General features: G+C 39.9%; 1 protein-coding gene across 4 annotated transcripts in view; it reads right to left on the reverse strand.

Moving 5' to 3' along the window:
* ELOVL5 (ELOVL fatty acid elongase 5) overlaps window positions 1–24,840 on the reverse strand; it is a 78,703-nt gene that overhangs the window by 36,927 nt on the left and 16,936 nt on the right. The window contains exon 1 of one of the 4 annotated variants that reach the window (XM_017542891.2): window positions 14,574–14,593. The exons of the other annotated variants lie outside the window; for them this stretch is intronic. The gene's annotated coding sequence lies outside the window, so the exon portion shown is untranslated. Of the gene's footprint in view, window positions 1–14,573; window positions 14,594–24,840 lie in introns of those variants that run through there. 4 annotated transcript variants of the gene reach the window in all.

The raw sequence follows: 24,840 nt of genomic DNA on the forward strand, positions 1-24,840 counted from the left end.
GAATAATCAAACTAGTTGCTAGAAGCATGTTTGAAAAAAGACAATACAATAAGCTTTACAGTAAATCAGTCCCCCTCCTCCTCCTTTCCACTTGGCTCCCAAGGAAAACAGAACATGAGAGAACAGGGGTCGGTGGCAACAACGGAAGGAGGTGGCTGGGGTTAATGAGGAGAAGGCACAGTCACAAGTAGTCTCATGGATAGTACAAATATTAGGCGTCTTGGCCATTTCTACCTGGAGCAGGCGAGAGTGAGAAAGCTGCCCAGTAAAGGAAAAGTACTGGGATCTTAAGGCAAATCTATTTTAAAAGGTATCAAGATTTAAAAAAATATTTATTGTAGTAAAGAGCTGTTATAAGAATTATATCAAAGAAAAGTTTATTTCCTAAATCCACAAGCAGGCTGTTTGCTGACTCTAATGCAGTAAAGATCTTTTTAGGGCCAAGTCTTGGTTTGTCTGGCTTCTAAGGCAGCAGTCAGCTTGCTTTGAAAGCTCCCTTTCCTGTGAAATCAGTCAAGTCACATTCCTTTTGGCTTAAAAATGTGTTTATTGAAGAAATTTAGCTATTGTCTAGCTTAACTTCAACATATCCTGCTTTATTTTTTTAAATGGTTATTGTTCACCTAAAAATGAGTCAGCTGAGTTCACAAACCCATGTGCTGCCAGGTGTCTGACTGAGATTTCCTTGCATTTTCTCTTCTCTCATTCCCATTACTTTTTTTTTTTTTTTTTGAGACAGAGTTTCACTCTTGTCACCCAGGTTGGAGTGCAGTGGCATGATCTCAGCTCACTGCAACCTCTGCCTCCTAGGTTCAAGTAATTCTCCTGCCTCAGCCTCCCAAGTAGCTTGGATTACAGGCGCCTGCCACTATGCCCAGCTAATTTTTCTATTTTTAGTAGAGACAGGGTTTTACCACGTTGGCCAGGCTGGTCTCGAACTCCTGACCTAAGGTGATCCACCTGCCTCGGCTCCCAAAGTGCTGGGATTACAGGCGTGAGCCACAGTGCTCAGCCCCTATCCATTACTTTTATCTGTCAACTTGTGTTAGGCAGGCATGAGAACATTCTTCAAGTTGGTGGCCAATTACACAAAATGAAAAATTAAACGGTGTTTTAATTTGGTAGTCACAACCCTGATTCTTGAATTTAAAAGGATTTTTCTAGGTTGGGAAAATCAGCTCCCAAATAAAACCACATCTTGCTCAGGAATGTTAAAATACAAAATGTTGTCATGAAGACCATAAAGGAAAGACATCCAAATACTATCCAGCTTTAGGAATGAGAGTAACTTGACAACAGAATCCCTATTAAAGTGCTGGCATTTAAATAAATAATAACTCTGGATTAAATCTTGGCTCAAAAATATCTACCACACCAACAATGGTACATCTGACTGTGTACTGCATCCTAACACTCTGAATCTATGCCGTTCTCTTTTCCCCCACTGGAGAATTCCTAAACTTTCTAACCTCCATCCTAAGGAAAAAACAAACTCTTGTAATTCTCTGATAAAGTCACTTTTTCCTGCCATATATTATACACAGAGGAAGAAAATCACAGCCCTATTTGGGGTTTTAGATGAGTAACTGCTAAACTGGAGTACTGATATGTTCTACAAAGCACGCCACAGGTTAGCTCCACAACTGAAGGAGGCAGAACAACTTTATTCTGGGATAATGGATAACTGGAAGGGAAAATTTTAAATGTTGCAACAATCAAACTGTTGTACAAAAGTAAGTTCAGGGTCAAAAGAGAAGCCTCCACTTCCTGCTCCTTGGCTACCACTAGTTAATTAAAAAGCACTTTTTAACCATTGCTGAAGGACATTCTCCTAATGCAGTGGAGAGTCACTGCAGTGGCTGTTATCTGTGGTCCTTCCTCCCTGTTCTCTCTTGCCTTCATTTCCAACCTTTTCTCCAAGGCCCAGGTTAGGTGTTACGAAGCCTACCTCCACTCCGCTGCCCATCTTGTTGCTGTCCTAACGCCTCATTTAGCTTACGGGAACTTCAACTTTTCTATAACTGAGATACTTCTGTGTTCAGGTATTATGGGAACAAACTCTGCAACTCTTTAGAGTCCAAACTCTTTAAGAGCAAGTACTCTGATTTGTTCTGTGAGTATAATAATTTTCTATTGGTGATACTATAAATGAGGAGATACACCTGTTATTTCAAAAGAAAATGGCACACCTGAGCCCTTAATGGCAGCATCCTAAAACACGGACTAAATCCTAGACACAGATGGCATTTCCTCAGGGAAAACTTTCTCATGCTAGTGATCTGGAACTCTAATGGAGATGCTCTCTTCTCATCTACTACACCGTGAGTAAAGACACTTACAAGGTGTGAGCCCATAAAAAACAAAAACGAACATACACACACACAAACACACCTTAAACATTCAAGGGAATTTCTTTCCCCCTGGGAGACAAACATTTATTCTAGTGTTGAAAGGCAATACATAAATACACTTGATCTTAAAAAACTCAGATATAGAAAATGTTTTCAGCAGTTGGTAGGGGGAGGGTAACATGATTTTAGAACTTTATTCTAGGGGAATTCTTATTCCAGCTAAAGAATGGAATGTACAGTCAAGTTCAAAGTTCTTCCCCCAGTTCTGTGCAGAGTCAAGACAAAGACCACTTACAACAATCCACACAACAAACGAGCATTCAGAAAAGGATTCACAATGGTAGAAAATTACTCTTGTGGAGTTTTACCATCTTAAAGCTGCCAAATTAGTTTTCTTTCGAAAACAGAAGAAATTGTAATAAACTTTTAATTGGGTGAAGCACTATTATTTGGAAAAGGACACACAGAATGCTCCTTGCTCGTGGGTGAAGGCCAGATTGCTACAGGTGGACTTAGAACTCTACCTTCACATAGAACTTTGCTGACAGTAGCTAATTAATGCCCACAAGGCTGCAGTGAAGCAAGGTAGAAAATCCATCAAGTGCAGGAGTCAGTCATCCTCATGAGTGGTTTTATTTCTGTGCGTCCAATGATTCTCAGAATGACTGCTCTTCGTGCTACCAGACATTTGAAAAGCAGTTGACTCGCTGAGTTAACAAATATTTAATGAGTGTCTACTACAGTCAAGCAGTATTGCTTGTGAGGAACAGGACAGTGACAGAGACAGACAAAACCTTTGCCACAGTACAAATTAGTAAGCTGTGGGCAAAGACATCTGTGGCTCAACCACTTCTGGGTGGTAGTGGTTAGCAACACACACTCTGGAGCCAGAAAGCCTGGGTTCAAATCTCTGCTTCAGCACTTACTAGCTGTGTAACCTTGGACAAATTACTTAACATTTTGTGCCTTAGTTTATTAGACTGTAAAATGAGGGTAATTACATTAACTTCCTCATGTGATTAAATGAGTTAAGATATGTGAAATGCTCAGCCTAGTGTGTGGCACAGCAAGTGCTGTAAAAATGTTTCTATTACTATCATTACATTATCATCATCAGACCTTTGACAATGATCAATTTCATATTCATTGTTCATGGAAGAGTTCTGCTAAGGCATAAACTGGAGTTCCCTGCAAGGTCCATGGGCAGTGAATCGTGCTCACATCTATACCTCACAGCTCTGTTATTCTCTATTTGGCATAGACTCACATGCCATAATGATTCTCATGAATCTGGGGATTTGTAAAAGACCCTAAATTCCTCTGGAATGTCAAGAAGATGCTGGTCATTGACTTCTCTGTAAGCAGAAGAGTAGACCCTATCCCAACCTTAGTACAGAGCAGAAATGAATCTGCATCTGATAAGCCTTTTTTTTGTACTCCTGGCAACTAGCATACAGTAGATGGCCAATAAATTTATTCATTTACCATAACTGAAAAGGGGGCTGAGTTGCCAAAGGTTACAGAGCTTGGGTGGAGCCAGAATTTGAACTAGGTCTCGAATACTATTGCCTACCACTCTTAAAATAACCCATGCAGTCTCTCAAGAGGACATCTTCATGTATTTACGTAAAAGATGGTGACAACATGTGTTAGTATTGGCTGAATTCATATAGTTTTAAGAGAAAAAGATACAGAACTAACGTAGTTTTAAAATAAGATTATCAATTTAAAAAATTTTGTTCACCCAAGATGTTTGGTAATACAGTCCTTAAAAATCTCTGTAATTAAGACTTAGATGGGAAGTAAAGGGGTGGCAATCCCCCCGATCTCATTTTCATACTCTCATCATCACTTCTACTGTATCTCAATCAGTGATAAAATTACAGGCTTATTTTTTAAGGGCTGTGATTATGTTATACTGTAATTATCTGTTCATCTGTCCACATCCCATTAGGCCCTAAGTTCTTCAAGGGCAGAACCTCTGGTGTTCCTATTTTGTCTCTAGAGTTGGTCAGGGATCTGTGCCTGACCAACTGTTGATTGCTCATTGAAACTATGAGTAAATGAACGAATAATGAGTGGATCAATGAATGAATAACTTTCTAGAGTTTCGTATCAATGGGCTCTCAAATCTGGCTGCATCTTAAAATCACCTAACAGCTTTAAAAACAGGTTTCTGGGATCCACTCCTAGAAATTCTAATTCAATAGATGCTGAGAAACATCTTTTTGAAAAGTTCCTTAGGTAATTCTGGGAAACAGCCTGCTTTGGGAACCACTGCTATATATATAAATTGAGCTTTTGGACTCTTAATAAAATCCCCTGCCACCCTTTAATTTTTATCACCCAGACAGTATCCATATACTGTATTACAGAGACAGCCTAGACTATGGTCTCGAGGATAAATTATTTTTTATTCCAACAAATTCTGTTGCAATTTCCCATTTCCTCTAATTCCACCAGCTGGGGGAAGTGGATGGTAAGCTCTTTTTTGGAGGATGCTGTTATAGAAAAATTACTGTCAGTAGAGGAGGTCCCTAACACCATTACTACCAGGAGTCAACAGTGGCGAAGTCTATGAAGCTCAGTGAGGACAAGGGACATCTGTCTCACTCCGTGTAATCCCTAGCAGCTGTTCTTGGAACACAGAAGGAATTTAGTAACTCCCTGTTTCATCATATTGATCTTGGGCAGTGTGGAACACTGTTGAGAGGCTGCTGCTGCAAAATCATGGCACGTGCTTGGCCAAGGGCAATTTCACACATTTCTTAGAAGGAGGCAAAGTGGGTGATAGGAAGAACCTGAACACCGGTTAAGAAATGTGGGCTTTGGCTCTATTTTAATCAATTCTAAGCTGAGCTGCTTCCTACTGTATTAGTTTCATTACCTAGACTATATCACCTCAAGCTTTCTTCAAGTAAATATGGTATCTATGGGAGGCAGAGTCTCCAATGCCCCCAAAGATCCTGGTACATCTGATACACCCTTATGTAGTGCCCTTCCCCAATGAACCAGGGTTGTGTGTGCGACTAACAGAATACAGCAAAAGGGATGGAATGTCACTTCTGGGATTAGGTGATAACAGATATTGTGGCTTCCATCTTCGTCAGCTGGCATGTTTCTGACTCTGTTTCTAGAACCATTAGCTCTGGCGGAAGCCACCTCTATGTTGTGAAGAGTCCTAAGGAGACGAAAATATGGCAAGAAACAGACCTTCCACCAAGAGCCAACTGAATGAGCTCAGAAGCAGATCCTCTGGCCTGGTCAGCTTCAGATGACTGCAGCCTCATGAAAGACCCTGAGCCAAAACCACCAGCTAGACCTTGCTGGGACTCCTGACCCTCAGAAAACGTGTGAAATAGTAAATGTTTTTGCCTTTTAAGTTGGCAAATGCAGGGCTAATTTGTTAATAACAGATAAAAGGCTTAGAAATTAATAAGGTCAGTGAAGTTGGAAGAAGAGGTTCTTACAAGTCAACTCTCCTTCCTCTTGCTAGCCTTCCTTTTGGTTACTACACGTAATCAAGGAACCAATTATAAGCATGGCCTAATAAAATATAAATGCTTCCCTTGATTTACCTGAAACTGGGAAGAGAAGTGAAAAGGCTTATTATCTAAAGCATAGAATTTGGTTATGAAAACAATACAACACTTTCGTTACTAGCCTGAGACAAGGATCTAGCATTTACTAAGAGCCTACGGTGTACCCAGCTTTTCAAAGACTCAGTAAGGAATTATCCCTATTTTCTAGATGAGGAAACTAAAGTTCAGAGATTTTTAGTAACTTGCTCAAACAACAAACAGAGCTAGTTTGTTAACTCTAGGTTTATATGGCTTAGGGTAGCCAACTGTCCTGTTTTTTGGGGAGGTTTTCCTGGGATGTAAGGCTTTCAGTGCTAAAATCAAAACATTTTGGGGCATAGCAGGAAGAGTTAATCACATTACTTACTATTAAGTAGCTCACAAAGGTAAGTTACTTAAATTTGTAGTTGGTCCAAAACTTGTGCCTTTACAATGGCCACAAGTTGATTTTTTTTTTTTTTAATTTGGAGACAGGGTCTCGCTCTGTTGCCCAGGCTGGTCTGGTCTCGAACTCCTAGGCTCAAGCAATCTGCCTGCTTCAGCCTTCCAAAGTGTTGGGATTATAGGCATGAGCCAATGCACCCAGCCAATCACACATTTAATTTTTAAAAGTACATCTTAAAGCTATTATTTGGCAGCTTATGATCAGCAGTGAATTCCAAACTGTCACCTATTAAAAAGAAAACCACAAACGTCCCCAGGCTTTATCTCGCATTACACACAGAAAAGACTGTTGGGTTTTTTTTCTGTGAAAGGGTAAAACAATTGCTATTCATATGATACATACTAGCATGGAAAATTTTCAGCTTAAAGGATTCTGCAAATTTCTGTTCCAAAATAGCAATTGAGTCCACAAAGGACACTGGTAACTCCCCCTGCACCTCAGCAGACTCTCGAGTGTGGCTAAATGAGATGACAGGTGACTGGGTGGGCTCTTCACAGAACTTCACACCAAGTCCGATGCTCTGGCAGGAGAGGTAGGCAGTTACACAATTTTCTCTTCCACAGAAGCCCAGAGACGGCCAACTGACACCACTGTAAACTTCAACATAAACAGTGCTCCTAGGGCTGTCATACCTGGTAGGTAAGCAAGGCAGTGTTGCTAAAACAGCTGTTTTTAAAAAAGACCCACGCAGTAACCACTGGGGTGGCTATAATCGTAGAAACTGACAGTAACAAATACTGGTAAGGATATGGAGAAACTGAAATACTCAGGCACTTGCTGCTGGCAGGACTGTCAAATGGTACATTTGCTGTGGAAAATGGTTTGGCAAGTCTTCAAAAAGTGAAACACAGAATTACCATATGACCCAGCAATTCTACCCCTAGGTATATACACAAAGAAATAAAAACATATACTCACTCCAAAACCTGTACACAAATATTCACAGTAACATTATTTATAATAATCACAAAGTAAAAACAACCCAAAAGTCGATCAACTGATGAAAGAATACAAATGTGGTACATCCATACAATGGAATGCTATTTGGTCATTAAAAGGAATAAAATACTGACATTTGCTATATCATGAATGAATCTGGAAAACATTATGCAAAGTGGAAGATGCCAGACATGAAAGGCCACAGATGATTTGATTTACATGAAATGTCCAGAACAGGCAGATCAGTGGTTGCCACAGGCTGGGGAAACAAAGGAATGGGAAGTCACTGATACTGTTTATGATGTTTCTTTCTAAGGTAATGACAATGCTCTGGAATTAGATATACTTAAAAAATTAGAAGTAAACTTTAAGAAAAGGAGAGGAACTTCAAAAAAAGGTTTAAAATGTTATACACTCAAGCCCACTTCTAGCACTCTATAATAAGGAATAAAAGCAGATGTGCACTAAGATTGTCTTATGATTGTTATCAGTGGGATTTGTAACAAACACTGAAGAGGGTGTGAAGGCAGGATGGAAGAGGATGTGGTTATAAAGGCCACATGTGCAGATAGAAATGTTCTGTATCTAGACTGCACTAATGTCAGTATGCTGCCTGTGATAATATGCTGCAGTTCTGTACAATGTTGCCACTGGGGGAAACTGGGTAAAGGGTACTTGGGATCTCTGTATTATTTCCTACAACTGCAGCATATGAACCTACAATTCTCTCAAAATGTTCAATTTTTTAAAAATCCACAACCATGAGAAAAACAAACCAACAAGACTATCTGATTTTTTAAAAATTCAATCAACTTCCCCAACACAAATCACATGTGGTGGTGACTTTTTTGGCACCTGTAACTGTAAAAGAAGGTTTGTGTTGGAAAGGAATAGGCTGAACTATGACTCCATTCACTAAAGTTTAAGGCTTTACCTAAACGCTGGTGTTTCAACTACTCATTTTCACAGCAGTATGATGAAGCTTCCCAGTAAACATTTATTTACCCAGGCTACTCAGGTGATGGGGATACTGTTTTGATCAACCCGATGATCTAATGCACTTCAAAGAATCATACATCTCACAAAGAGGCCTGCTGTCAAACAGCAAGAAAATCATGAAAGACACCAAACAAAATCCTCCTGAATAAAATGTAATCTTTGATGATTCAGAGGAATTTTGTGATCCTGAGGTATTTGAGTGAGAATTATAAATGCCAAATCTCACAGTATTGTAGATGAATAGGCACAGATAATTGGAATAAAAGTCTATAAATCTATTATGACTACACTGCTTTATGTAAGTTCCTGCAATTATTTTTCTTGCCATTTTCCTTTCTAATAAATGGAACATAGAAAACTTAGTTTTATTTCATTTTTGAGATATGATGTCACTCTGTCGCCCAGGCTAGAGCGCAGTGGCACAATGACGGCTCACTGCGGCCTTGACCTCCTGAGCTCTAGCAATCCTCCTGCCTCAGCCTCCTGAGTAGCTTGGAGCTACAAGCATGTGCCACCACTCCCAGCTAATTAAAAAAAAAATTGTAGAAAAGGGGTCTCGCTATGTTGCCCAGGCTGGTTTTGAACTCCTGGGCTCAAGCAATCCTCTTGACTCAGCTTCCCAAAGTGCTGGGGTTACAGGCATGAGCACCCATGCCCAGCTGAAAAGTTGGTTTTAGATTGTCAGATTCCAGATGCTTTTGAAAATGAAAACTAAAAGTTTGCCATATTATAAAAACAAGTAACTGTGCTTTCTTCCATCTTTTGGATCACTTTCTTGTCAATGCATTGAGAAACAAAAAAGGGTTTTGCAGCTCTTTTACAATGTGCAGTCACCATGTGACTGTAGTTTACTGGAGAGTGATGCCACACTTGTGCTCTGCTCTGGGCTTTTTGCTGCCTGTCATCAGCAAAGAGTTCAACCCCCACAGCTCTTCAGAGCACAGTGGATGTCTCCCAGAAAAGGCTGAGGTGACTTCTTCTGTAACACTCCTTGGAAATTCTCCAGCAAAATTAGATCTCTTCTTGGCAATGCTTTTCCTCTTTTTACCTAGTGCTACTTTCAAAAAATGTGCCACTGTGTTTAAAACCTCCTTGACAATCACTAAAGGTGAAGTACTAGGAATTAGGTCCTAAGGTGACTACATTTTAGTGGAATTGCATGGATTTTAGCAAGTCAAGTTAATGTAACTGGGTATTTTAACTGGCTGATATGATTTTTCCTTCATTTCAATTCTCTCCAAGTTCCAATATTCAACTTTAAGCTGTCATAGAGGCATTTAGCTATAACAAAACGAAGGAAAGCCAGTGATCAAATTAACATGAAGTCAATTAGGTGCCCACCTACAGCCAGAACACCAAGGGAGAGATACCAACAGATGCCAAAATAAAAATTAAGGACATAGTGAAGAAGAAACAAATACCTATTCCTGTATAGAAATTATAGAAATGCATTCCTAGAGAAGTCAAATGTGAAAATTTTAGGAAAAGAACTGAGATTGTAAAATGGCATATATAATCCTTTAACAATATGCCTTTACTGAGCACCAAATGTGTTTAAGGTACTACGGCAAGTGGTAGGGACAGAGAACCTGGTTCTTTCCCTTCAGCTCAGAAATCTAGCTATTCCTCTAGTCAGGACTTATATTTTCAGTTCATTTCAAAACACAGACATTGATATCCTGGGTCATAATTTGAGTGAAAAAAAGAAACAAAATTAAAAAGAAAAAAAATCAGCACAAATTAACAGCTTAACACATACAAATCCTTGAAAAGCAAGAACATTTTACTGGTTGGGAGCTAGAGGATGGATTATAAAATAGTACATAATATCCTATTTAGATTTGGAAAAGCTACCACATAATTCCTATGCAGGATTCAATGAAAACAATTATTTGAAGAAAATTAATGTAACTACAGAAGCAGTGACATGTTTAAAATGTATTATGTTCTTCTCCAATGATTTTTTTTCATATACATGAACAATTTAATAAATTGCAACTGGGTTGGAGAAGAAAAGGAGAGGGTCTTAGCCAGCTTGTGCTCCTGTAAGGAAGATACCACATGCTGCTAGATTAAACAACATTTACTTCTCAGGGTTCTGGAGGCTAGGAAGTCCACAATCAAGGTGCCAGCAAATTAGCTCCTGATGAGGGTCCTCTTCCTGGTTTCAGATGGCTATATCCTCCTGGGGACTTGGGGACATGGGGACGGATGGAGAGAGTGCTGGTGTCTCTTCCTCCTATAAAAATACTAATCCCATCATAGGGACTCCACCCTCATGACCTCATTTAAACTTAATTAACTCCCAAAGGCCCCACCCTTCTTATAGCACCACTTTGGGAGTTAGAGTTTCAAAATATGAATAGGGACTAGGGGGACATAAACCTTCAGTCCGTAACAGAGAGGTAGTTTTCCATTTAAGAGATAAAGGAACAACTATTTACAGGGTCTAAAGAAAATTTTCACTTTTAAGAAACCTAGTCTCTGAGATGAATCATTTTCATTCATTTAGTCAAGTTATCAAAACACGTAACCTTAATTTTATGAAACTAGTCATCTGGCCTTTGAAAAATAATTTTCTGGAGAAATGCTACATTAGTTGTTCTTAAACTTCTGGGGGTTCTACATTATGAAAACCTGATTAAGGCAAAAGGGAAACTCTATCTCAAAATGACAGGGTTTGGATTAAACTGACTGACATTTACAGGGTCCCCCAAATACCAGTAGTCCTCAAGTTAAAAACCCTAGCTGTCAGTGGCAGACAGATCTCCAGACCAGCCCTAAACTACTTAACTCATAATGAAGTGGCACCGATAGGACTATAGATTCTCACCATTTCTATGAGAAATACGTAATCTGTAATATGTGTAATTTGAGTTAGAGTCCTCTAGGCTCTGAAACCACACTGCAACAGCATACACTACAATATTACCTTGGGCAAGCTGCTAAACCTACATAGACCTCAGTTTCCCAACTCATAAACATGAGGACAATAATGCTTATACTTCTTGGGGTTGCTGCAAGGATTAAATGAGATCATAAAATTACATGAAGTGCTTGGCACAATGTATAAACACCTCAATTTGTGGCAGCTATTTTTATCATCATCAGCAGCAAACATTCATCAAACATACATTTAACACATTGTCACAGGCACTGGAAACACAGAAATCCACAAGGCCACAAATTTGCCTTCAGAGAGGTCAAAGGTCTCTAGCAAGGGAAGGAGAAACAATAAATAACTGTAATAAAGTGATTGATAGGCCATGACAATGTACGTACAGGAGAAAAAGATGGGTGGGGTTAGGGCATGAACAGAGAGCAGTCAATTCTGCATGGAGACCAGTGGGTCAGGTGAAGTTCTGTGAAGAGTAATGTTTAAGGCTTCCTAATGGGGATCGGACAGAAGGCAGAGGTGAAAAAGTGAAAAATGATGTTGAAGAAAGAGGTAAAAGCTCCAGAGTTTGTTTTTAAACTGGGGGGTTGGGAGGGCTGGTAAAGAAGGAATGAGAGTGGGGGCAAGAGGCTAAAAAGAGGGTGAGATCAGCATCAAGATGGTTAAAAAAGGACTGCAAGAGCCCAGATGAGAGATGGGGGCCCTCCAAAGGCACAGCAGGAGAGGGAATGCAGGAGCCACACAGGAGAGATGTCCAGGGTGGGCAAGATGAGGGAGAGGAGGGAGTCCAAGCTCCTGGCTTCTCGTGCTGCACCCTGGAGGGGTGTGCCATGTGGTGAGTGAAGAAGCATGGAGGCTGTGGGCATGTGGAAGGGTGGCAAGCAGACTGGAAGAAGAGAATATGGAAAGTTCTATTCACCTAGAATTTCACCGCTTTACTAATTTTATTAATAAATTGATTATACAGTCTCATGTGTATCTTTCATAGCCTGTTGGAATAGGAGGCACGTCATAGATTTTAAATTAGTGGAGTGCAAATTAGCGAAAATTCACTGTATTGACATGTTCTCTTATAGGGAAAAATAAGAAAGATTCAAATGTACATTAAGTTCATAGTGTTAAATGTAAGAAGTTCATCCTTAAGCTAGGACCTACGCCACACATTTGTTTAGGGACTTATGTATTCTTGCTGTCCTAAGAAAACATTAATCCAGCTATGTAACACACTTCAGGAGGTTGAATTATTTAGCAAATTGCTATTTCCTTCACTAAATGGTCTGCTAATGACTGAATGCTTGTAAGGAAGCTTTTCAGAGTGACTTCTCTCATCACAGTAACGTCTGTCCAGGAGAACCAGATAACCATTTAAAAACTAATCCAGCCCACTACTTCAAATGATGGGTCCCCCCTAACCTCGCCACCTTATTTTCAAGTTCTTTTCCTTTCTGATCATGATAATGATAATAGCAACTAACACTCACTCCATCCTTACTACGTGCCAGTCTTTCTGCCATATATCTTCAAGGATAACCTCAGTCCTCATGCCAGCCCCCTCACGGATGAGTATACTCAGGCAGAGATCACTGCCACTTGTCCAAGGTTACAATGAAAGGAGGCCAACTGATTCCAGAGCGTACTCCTTGAACCACTACACTCTACTGCCTGCCCGTGTTACAATAACATTTTTTTATAGTAAAATGATGTCTACTATAGAAAATATGGAAAGCAGAGAAAAATTACTTATTTCATTTTGAAGCAAAAACAAAAAAAGTACCAAGAGTGTTGCTGAATCCATGTCATCCCTTCTACCATCTCTAATTAAGTGGAGTGATCTTGGGCGAGTACATATCTGTAAACCTCAATCTCCTCACCTGGAATATTCTCCTCAAATGGAAATAACAAGAATACCTAACGAGATGAGATGGTTCGTGTACAGCATTTGGCATGGAGCTTTGCTATTACCATATATAAATTTACATAAATATATTTACATAAATAAATATAATTTTATTTCTTCTACCATTTTCTATGCTTTAAAAAAGCACATACTTCCAATGCCTGGGCAAAATGGCGAGACCATGCCCCATCTCTACAAAAATTACAAAAAATTAGCTGGGAGTGGTGGTACACGCCAGTGACCCCAGCTACTCAGGAAGCTGTTATTTCCAGTAACATTACCTGTGACAAGAGGGTTAAATCCCACAAGCAGGGTCAGTCCTGCAGGTGTCATGCACATCACCATCCACAGTTCTGCATTTGGATCATTTACCTGAACAAAGGCTGCCAGCAATCATTTTCACAAACGTAATTTGAATTTTGGAGCAATATTTATATAAATACTTTTATTTATTCCTCCAATATAAGACATTTAAGGTTTCCAAGGTTTCATTATTTTTAGATAATGCCGCAAAAAACATCTTTATACATAAAACTTTAGCTATATATTAAAGTATTTCCATGGGTGAGACTCCCAGAAATTGGCCAGTCTTTTAGGATGCACTGCGAAATTTGTTTTCAAAACATTTTTACCTATTAATGTTCCCACTTGCAAGGTCTATGTAAACAGCCTATACAACTGCACCATTGCCATAATTGGACAATCTCATGAAGAAAAAAATTCTTCATTAATTTAGTCTAATATAAAACACTATACAAGTCAGAAATATAAATCATACAGAAATCCCAACAGCTGAATACAAAGAAACACTAAATATACATATTGAAAATTTGTGTAAATAGCCATTTCAGCTAACACTGGTAAGAGAAAAGTAAATGGCAAATTTTGTGTGTGGTCTGCTTGCCTAAGGATTAATTTGTGAACATAAGCTGGTAATTTGTTAACAGGTCACCTATGTTAGGAGCCTTTCTTTCTCTCAGGTTATTAGTATATAGTAAATAGAACTGTTGCATTCCACAAAAACTTCCCCTCAAACCAAGGAGCTCAGTCTAGTTATCAATTTTTAAAACCTCTAAGAAGTATTACGCTTCACATAAACAATAGCAATCCTTGAGAACAAGTATGGATTTTTAAAAAGCACAGTTCAAGCTCATTTGCTAAATACCTATTTTGTCTGGGGTCATGGACTGTCTTTTAAAAAACTGAATCTACAAAGCCATCCACAGCTTTATAGGAACCCTGTAAAACAATGGAAAATCCACTTCTGGTGAGAGGGGCACAAAAATACCTTTAAAAAGGCCAAATTTGAAGGCTGAGTGTGGTGGATCACACCTGTAATCCCAGCACTTTGGGAGGCTGAGGCAGGCAGATCACGAGGTCAGGGGTTGAAGACCAGCCTGGCCAACATAGTGAAATCCCGTCTCTACTAAAAATATAAAAATTAGCTGGGTGTGGCAGCACACACCTGTAATCCCAGCTACTCAGGAGGCTGAGGCAGAAGAACCACTTGAACCTGGCGGGCAGAGGTTGCCGTGAGCCGAGACCATGCCATTGCAGTACAGCCTGGGCAAAAGAGCAAGACTCTATCTCAAAAAAACAAAAACAAACAAAAAAAAACTTGAGGTAAGAAGACTCCTCTAGTTGTTTTCTTAATCATATATATATAACATTTGGCAGAAGACAGGCTATTTTTGCTAATCAGTAGCTGAGTCAGCCAAATTTGGTTTATGTTATTAGTATTATTGTCAATAAAGCAGCATAAAACAGCTTGATTTTTCCAATCCCATGTGGAGGCACTGAGCAGTTGGAAAAATATTTATACTTGCTCACAGAGAGATTTCATACGCATGTCACAGGACACAAATGAGAAACCCCAAAGAGTCCTCTTGCCTGCACTTTAAAGGCTTAATCACCACACCCAGAATAAACAAACAGCATAGGACACAACAGCTTCCATTTAGAATCAACCAACTCCTACCTGGGCATTAAATTCTCACAAGAACAACCGGCCCACTATCTGGGAATTACATCCCACTGAAAAAGAAGACTCCACCAGCAAAACGTCGGGCAAGCACGGAGATAAGCTATCCAAGGTTAATAGGATGAAATGGCATTAACTCTGGCCTAATTTGTTCCAGCATCAAACAAAGCTCGCACCATTATAGATTGTAATGCTTCACTAATGAGTTAAGAGGATTTCATTATGAAACCATAATATTCTTCCTTTATTGAGTCCCTTGCTTCAGGACCGTAACACCATTAAAAATAGGAAACACACCAAGGATAATAATCACAGTAGCTAACACTGAACACTCAATGTGTGCTAAGCATCATACCGTGCACTTCACATGCACTATTTAATTTCATCTTCTCAATAAGCTCAGTTACCGACCCTGCATTTGGTGGAAAATGGGATTCAAACCCTGGATGCTGGCTCCACAACCTGCACTTTTAACTGTCACTCATATTGAGATTAGACTAAATTTAACTTTGCTAGGAAAATACAAAAATGCATCAAACTGGCAACCTACAGATACCTGTAACATACTACTGGGTCTCAAGCAGTTGTCTAAGATTTAGACGAGGAATACTTTATGCCCAAGACAACCTGAAGTGAAGAAAATGGTGTACAAAATACAATGTCAGTGAGTCAATGGTTATATTAATTACAACGTTTATGTGACAATTTGGTTTTTCTTCCCCATTCAAATGAATCATCAGATTTTGGCGTCCTAGAAACAGGATAAACGAGGTCTTGTTAATTCTCGGGTAGCAGGCCTGCTCAGAAATGACATAGTGTTAACATGATTTTAGTGAAGCTATGACTTAAAAAGTCTCTATAAATAGAAACTTCATGGAAAGAAAAATGGCTCTACCATGTCCAGTATCAGTTTCTAGAGTCAGGACAAGTAACAAGCTTTTCCCATATCCCTTTTAAAATACGGATATGCAGCATTTAAGAAAATCAGTTATGAGTCAGGCACAATGGCTCACGCCCGTAATCCTAGTACTTTGGGAGACCAAGGCAGGCTGATCACTTGAGGTCAGGAGTTCGAGATCAGCCTGGTCAACATAGTAAAACCTTGTCTCGACTAAAAATATAAAAATTAGCCTGGCACGGTGGCATACGCTTATAATCCCAGCTACTCAGGAGGCTAAAGCAGGAGAATTGCTTTAACTTGGGAGGCAGAGGTTGCAGTGAGCTGAGATTGTGCTACTGCACTCCAGCCTGGGCCACGGAATGAGACCCAGTCCAAAAAAAAAAAAAAAAAAGAAAAGAAAAGAAAATCAGCTACAGATCTCTATGGATATTGATTACATAAGTTTATATAACTAAAAATAACATTTAAAAACATAGATTAAGTAGAGTTAAAAGAATGGGGACTGGGCATGGTGGCTCACACCTGTGATCTCAACACTTTGGGAGGCTGAGGCAGGCCGACTGCTTGAGCCCAGGAGTTTGAGACCAGCCTGGGCAACATGGAGAAATCCCATCTCTACAAAAAAATAGAAAAGTCAGCTAGGTGTGGCAGTGTGTGCCTGTGGTTCCAGCTACTCAGGAGGCTGAGGCAGGAAGACGGCTTGAGCCCACAAGGTGAGGTTACAGTGAGCCAAGATGGTACCACTGCACTCCAGCCTAAGGACAAGACAGAGATCCTGTCTCAAAAAGAAAAAGAATCAGGAAAGAGGGCAGAATACTGGTCTACAGCAATGTGTGTGGAATAACTAGTTAGTCTTAGATTGAGAAAGAAACCAGAGGAATGGGCTATCATTTAAAAAAAAAAAAAAAAAAAAAATCAGAATGTCTGCATCTCCAAAGTGTATCAAAAAGGAAAAGAATTCGCTTGAGGTTTGACAGAAGACACTTACTGAAATACTAGAAAAGGCCTAGGGCAATATTGCATGAGTAAGTATCCACCTTTCTTCAACTGGGGCCTACGGATTAACCCGAGGCCAAGGACTTTTTTTGGGGACACTGATAACTCTCTTCCCCCTAGACTGAAACAACGTAGACTAGACTTTTAGCACTGTGCATAAGTCACCTGGTCTCCCTGACTCTCTGTCCAATACCCTAGACCTACTCTCCAACATCAATGTCCTACCCTACTAGTAAGGTTTCAGGGAAGTTCCTCCACAATTTATTCTCCAAAATGCTACGTTTCATACTCGATTGACTAATGGCCATTTTGGCCACTTCACATGTGTCTAGATGTCCTACCCAAGGACAGAACAATTTATAGATAAAGACAGCCAAGGAGAATTATGTATGATTCTTCAATCTAAAACACAACTTCTAGGCTTAAGATACCCATTACTGAGTCATAAACCAAGCATCTGACACTTATGTCCAAATGTCGTTTTTTTAAAAAGTGCTCATATTTTGTCAATCATTTATGGAAAACCATGAAGGTGATGTGATGCCCCACCCTATGGATATTTATGTATTCATAAGCTCTCTTCTGGATGCAGTGAGCCTGACAGAGTCTCTAACTGTCCAATACAACTAGACTCAAATGAAAAGTTAATATCCCACTAGCACCCAGCCAGAGATGGAAAGCCCCAGAGCCAAGGGCTGTGCTCAGGAAGGAGATCCAGGCCAGGGAGGGGCTTCACCAGAGGAAGGGGGCTTCAACTGTCACAAAGGAGACTGGTAGGTTTGGGTAGACCAAGGAACAGGGAAAGGAAATAAGGACGCTGCTGCTCAAGAAGAGGAGGTGGGAGTGGGCTGCCACAATCTGGGAAGAATTGTGACACTAGGTAGGCCTGAAAAGTGTCTCAAATTTTACCTCGACTTTATTAAGCAGCCATGTTAATTGGCTGGCATGTGTTAAACATTCCATTTGACCAGAAAACCAAGTCAGCAATGATTTAAAGCATATTAAAATGTGGATGCTCCATAAATATTTGTTAAATGAATTAACTCTGAACACAGCATCAGGGAAGACTTCATGCAAGTGGCATTTGGCCAGGTTATTAAGGACTTCACAGGGTGGAAGGCCTAGGAGGCAGAACGGTTGATGGATATTTCAAGCAGAAGGCACAGCATGAAGAGACATGAAGGTGTGAAATGACACAGTAGACAGAAGGGACAGGGTATCAGAATAGCTCAGTCATTTCTTAGCCTGCTGAAGCTATCCCCTTGAGTGGATTATCTTATAAATATCCACTTCTTCCTAGCTGTACCACCAAGGCCCATTTTCTTTCCTGTGGACAGCCAGCTGGCTTTCAGGCACTCATTCTTGTTCCTTTCTATCCACCTCCACGTTGCACCTGAGTTCTTTTTAACCACCAAAATCGATGGGGCCACCCTTGCCTGAAGCCTTTTGATCCCTTGCTCTCTGGATACAGCCTACAATCCCTCACTTGGTTAGAGGCCCCTTCACGCCCAGGCCCACACCTGCTTTCCCTAGCCCAACTTCTGCCCCCCTCCCTCCTGCTCACTGCCCCACAACCAAACCCATTTCCTTTTCGCTTTCTCTAGCATGTCCTTGAGTCAGGCAGCTCCCACGTGGCGAAAGCTACCTCATCCTCCTGTCCCACTTCCCCCCTATCTGGGCACAACAGAGAAATCTTCCCTAATTCCTCCCACAGAGCCCCAGACTAGGTCAGATCCCTCTGCGTACATTCTCATCATACCCCAAATACAAATGATTTAACCTATGGTTAACATTTAAGTCCTTGAGGCATTATATATCTGTGGGATAACTGTGAGGCTGGAAAGCAGCCTTGCCCTAAGCACCAGCAAGTACGGTGACTCAGCCATACTGGCCTTCCCAAGAAAGCAGAAAGAACCCAAGGTCTGCCTTCCCCACACTGCTTCCAGCAGAGAAGGAGGCACTCACAACAGGCATGCAGCACCATTACCCAGCAGGGCAAGATTACAGAGCTTTCCACCTCACTTGCAACTTTAGAAACTGTCTGTCCACTACTACTGCAATAGGCAGTTATGGGTGACGCTGATATACAAAAAGACGAGATGACCCTACTTTTAGATGAGCTCACATTTCCACATGCATTCTCTAACTTAGGACCCTAAGTGGGTCCAAATCCTTTGAAACAGGACATTCTGCTTCCTCTTAAGACAAGTTTCTATCCAGTCACTCCTCCTGTCCACCTTCACTAGCAGTCAATCTGCCATCACCAAAGCAGATCTTTGTCCCTACCCTCCTTGCTCAGGCTGGACCTTACAGTCACAAATACTCTTGATGCCCCACCTATCCCCAGGGTACCTCACCTCTAGATAAATCCACCTAGCAGAACCGATGGTTTTGCTGAGATCCAGACAGGCCATACAGGTCCCTTAAAAGTCCTCCTCCTTCAACGGCCACTCTTCACATGCTACAACAGGGGTGGATGAAACTTGAAAACATTATGCTGTGACAGAAGCAAGATACAAGAGGCCACATATTGTATGATTCCATTTATAGAAAATATTCAGAACAGGGCGAATCTACAGAGACAGAAAGCAGATGAGTTGTTGCCAGGGGCTCAGGAGAGGGAAGAATGACAAGTGGCTGATAACTGTCAGTGGTCTCCTTTGGGGAGGTGAAAATGTTTTGGAATTAGAGGTGACCGCGGCAAACAACACTGTGGATGTGCTAAATGCCACTGAATTGAACATTTTAAAAATGGATAATTTTATATTATGTGAATCACACTTCAATAAAAAATTTCATATAACTTTTTTAAGAGTCCCTCCTTCCCCTGCCAATTCACAGAGTATCTTTCCATCCCTCTGCTTGTATTCTGGATCTTTTCCCATTTCTTTCAAGAATTTATTCATCTCCCATTTGCCTTTTACCTTCCATTTCTTCTCTCTACTGGTCCTTTTTTTCTGCTGACGAATCAGCTCCAGCGTCCAACCTAAAAATCCTTCCCTGAATTTTATTTTCCCCACAAATTTCATCTACAACAATCCCAAGACCTCATAAAAATCAGCCAATATTAATTGCCTCCACTTTTCTACCTTCTATATCCCTTTAGTTCCGTTTCCAGCAATAAGATGGCCACAGATAGTAAAAAACCTACCTGCGACAACACATATAAAAAAATGAATGAATGAACCTACAAATTTAAAAAGAAACTTCCATATACCCTTGGCATTGCACTGTCCAATGAGACAGATGGGGCACAAGTAGCTATTTAAATTTAAGTGAAATGAAATGAAATTAAAACTAAAATTTCTGTTTCTTTGCTGCATTAACCACATTTCAAATACTCAAAAACTAGTAACAGTGACTACTATACTGGATAGTGAAAAATACATCCCATTAAAAAAACTGAACATGTGGAAATACAGCAGCTCAACTGTACTGGTACCTGATTCAGGTATCAAGGAATCTAAGGTTATAAAAATATTAAAAGAATTCCTTAGAGTAAAATCAAGAGGAGGCTAATGTTCTATTTACAGTCCCCCAAAGTAGAGGTCTACCTGATCTGACATTATACAAAAAAGGCCCGAAGAAACCTTTTTGTAACACATAGAATTAAAGGTTAAATGGTTACATAACAAGATGGAGATGTGGGACATGATGCAGCAAAATTTTCTTAAAACAAAGGCATTATCCAAAATCAACAGTTTGGAAAAGGTCAAGCGGTATCTATCCAACCGACAGGAACAAAAAAAGAAATCAGCTATTTTAAAACTATTTCAAAAGGTTGCCGATCTGGAAGCCTAAATACTGTAATATATATGTAGCAAAGAGAAAGGGATGAATTAAAAAAGTAAAATGAACATCTACAAAGCTATTAATGCTACACTGAGACCTTAATCTCTTCATTTACTCCTTGCTGTTTTGGATTTTTATTTTAAAAATTGGCGACTACAGCCTTCTTATAGAGCACCAAAGCAAGAAACCAGTGCTGTTAAGAGGACATGGACTTGCTATTAAATACTGTCCTATCTACACAGAGTTCCCTACAGATATGTTCATTTGATAAAAAGACCAAAATATTTTCTTTATACTCATTCTGTAAGCTTTTTTCTACCTGGTAAAGTTCACATGTGAAGGTGACACACATAGAGCCTGTGGCATAAATCAAGAAAACTTAGGCAGAAGGAAACAGGAGGCAATGGCTGTTAAAGAAGGAAAAATGTTTTTATGACTAAGCAGAAGGGTGGTCCTTCTTTTAAAATGCAACAAATAGGACCTACTACAGGGATTCCCAAAGAGTAGTCCAGACATCCCTGAAAGTCCCCAAGCCTTTTTCAGTTGCTCTGTAAGATGGAAACTATTTTCATACCACTACTAAGAGATTACTTTTTCACTGTCACCAAAGTTTTCCAGAGGCTGCATGATGTATGCTATCTCAAAGGATTGAATCAGAAGCAGCTAAGAGGATGCAGCTGTCTCCCATTCAGCCAAATATTTAAGAGACTGAAAAAATGTCAAGCGATGTGTTTCCACCAATTTTTTTCTTGCTTTGAAAAATGTTTTCATATTTTGAAATAGATTTTGAAAAATATATACTTTATTATCATACAACAGGTTATTCTTAATGTTTTCATAATTGTTTTAAACTCGTATTTTAAAACAATTTAAAACTGATTTTTAATAAGGTAAATACCAATAGAAATAATCCACATAAACAAAAGCTCTGAGTTTCTCGGTAATATTTAATAGTGCAAGCCTTATCTGTTTTTCCTTTTGCTTTTTTTAAAAAAACGTTTCTCCCTCAGGCCACTTTGTCTAAGAATAGTATGTCTTCAGACCAAAAAGTTTGAGAGCTGTTGTATTAAAAACTGCACATGGAATTTTCCTCTTCTCTCAGGTTTTATTTCTAAAAAGACACCATATATTTAGCTTCTTATCTGAATGGCAAATATCCAAAATACACTTTAAAAATAATAAGCCTCTACAGACATGTCACTTAACAATGGCAATACATTCTTAGAAATGTGTCACTGGGTGATTTCATCAGGAGAAAATCATAGAGTATATTTACAAAACCTAGATTATGGCCTACTACACACGCAGGCTATACAGCATAACCCATTGCTCCTAGGCTACAATCCCTTTTGGCATGTTACTATACTGAACACTGCAGGCAGCCACAACATCGCAGCAAGTATTTGCATAGCTCATTAAAGAAAAGGTATTATAAAAATAGATTATAAAAGATAAAAACCGATACACCTGTACAGAGCACTTACCATGAATGGGAGCTGCTCTAGGTGAGTCAGTGAGTGAGGGGTGAATGACTGTGGTGGCCTAGGACATTACTGCACACTGCAGACATTATAAGTACTACAATGAGGCTAAACACTACACTGAGGCTATGCTAAATTTATTTTAAAATTTTTTCTTCTTCAATAATAAATTAACCTTAGCTTATGGTAATGTTTTTCTTCTTTATAAACTTTTTTTTTTTTTTTTAGGGACAGGGTCTATGTTGCTTGGTGGGGCTATCCACAGGTGTAATCATAGCTCACTGCAGCCTCGAACTCCTGACCTCAAGTGATCCTGCCTATTCAGCCTCCTGAGTAGCTGAGACTACAGGTGCATACCACCATTCATGGCTTTTACAGACTTTCACGTTTTAACTTTTGACTCTTTTGTTATAATACAACACAAACACACTGTACAGCTGCACAAAAATTATTTTCTTTATATTCATTCTGTAAGCTTTTTTCTATTAATTTTTCTTTTAAAATTTTTTTTTCCTTAAAAACTAAGACAGAAACACACATATTAGCATAGGCCTATGCAGGGTCATCAACATCACTGTCTTCCCTTCTACATCTTGTCCCACTGGAAGGCTTTTAGGGGCAATAACATGTGATAACAATGCTTTCTTCAGGAATACCTCCTGAAAGACCTGCCTGAAGCTGTTTCACAATTAACTTTATTTTTTGGTAAGTAAAAGGAGTACTTTTTAAAATAATGACAGGCAGCGGCTCATGCCTGTAATACCAACACTTTGGGAGATCAGTGCGGAAGGACTGCTTAAGCCCAGAAGTTGAAGATTTGTCTGGGCAACACAGTGGGACCCCACCTCTACAAAAAATTTAAAAAGCCAGGCATGGTGGTCCCAGCTACTAGGAGGCTGAGGTGGGAGGACTGCATGAGCCCAGGAGATCAAGCCTGCAGTGAGCTATGATTACACCACTGCACTCCAGCATGAATGACAGAGCAAGACCCCCATCTCCTAAATAAATAAATAAAATTTTTAAAAGTATAAAAAGTAAATGCATAAACCAGTAACATAGTTATTATCAGTATCAAGCATTGTATATGGTACGTAGCTGTACATGTGATATTTTTATAGAACTAGTAGTGCAGTAGGTTTATACCAACTATCTCCACAAACACATGAGTAATACACTACCCTAGGACATTAAGATGACCCCTACTTCACCAGGCAAGAGGAATTTTCCAGTTCCATTATCATTTTATGGGACAACCATTACACATGCAGTTTATCACTGACCAAAATGTGGTTATGCAGCATCTGACTAAACTTGTCCTTTAGCAGTTAAATGAAACTTGGAGTACACAGAGTCTGAAGTTTGTTAAAATAGTCATTTTGGAAATAAGCTAATAATAATGAATACATCTTACACTAAATATACCATAGCTGTATTAGTCTGTTTAGTGTTGCTATAAAGAAATACCTGAGACAGGGTAATTTATAAAGAGGTTTATTTTAGCTCACAGTTTTGCAAACTGTACAAGCAGCACAGTGCCAGCATTTGCTTCCGATGAGGTCTCAGGAAGCTTTTACCCACTGTGAAAGGTGAAGGGGGGAGCAAGCAGGAAGCAAGAGAGAGAAGAGCAAGAGAGAGACGGGGGTCTTTTACACAACCAGATCTCACATGAACTCTTCACCATGGGAGGGCACCAAGTCACTTGTGAGGGATCTGTCTCCACGACCCGAACACCTCCCAGTAGGTCCCACCTCAAAACGTTGAGGGTGAAATTTCAACATGAGATTTGGAGGGGACAAACACCCAAACTACACCAGTAACTGAAAGTGCTCTGTGAAATAAGTTTTTACTAGTTCCCTACTAACTCGTCAGGTTACATTTAGTATGCTATTGAGAAATTCGACCCAATCAGCCAAACAGGAGTGAGGTGATTTTCACATTATTGGTAGGCATAAAAACTGAGTTTCTGGGCCGGGCGCAGTGGCTCAAGCCTGTAATCCCAGCACTTTGGGAGGCCGAGGCGGGTGCATCACGAGGTCAAGAGGTCGAGACCACCCTAGTCAACATGGTGAAACCCCGTCTCTACTAAAAAAATACCAAAAATTAGCTGGGCATGGTGGCACGTGCCTGCAATCCCAGCTACTAAGGAGGCTGAGGCAGGAGAATTGCCTGAACCCAGGAGACGGAGGTTGCGGTGAGCCGAGATCGCGCCATTGTACTCCAGCCTGGGTAACAAGAGCGAAACTCCGTCTCAAAAAAAAAAAAAAAAAAAAAAAAAAAAAAAAAAAAAAACTGAAAACTGAGTTTCTTTAGCCACAGCATGATACTAACTCTCCTTCCAAATGAGGGCAATCCTCATGGTGACTTAATCACCAAAAACTAAAATTTAAAATCATAAACAATGAGAAGCAAGTTTCCTGTGGTTAAATCACATTAGGTAGTACTGCAAATAGAATGAATTCAATTATCAAACACTATGTAAGTGCTGAAGTGTTGCTATACATACAAACATTCAGAAAGGGGGGGGGGAGGAGGAAAAAGAGGTGGGGAGAGAGAGAGAAAAGGGAGTCGGTAGAGGAGTGGT

Source organism: Cebus imitator, unplaced genomic scaffold, assembly GCF_001604975.1.
Source record: "Cebus imitator isolate Cc_AM_T3 unplaced genomic scaffold, Cebus_imitator-1.0 Scaffold148, whole genome shotgun sequence".
In the NCBI taxonomy this organism is placed as follows: Eukaryota; Metazoa; Chordata; class Mammalia; order Primates; family Cebidae; genus Cebus; species Cebus imitator.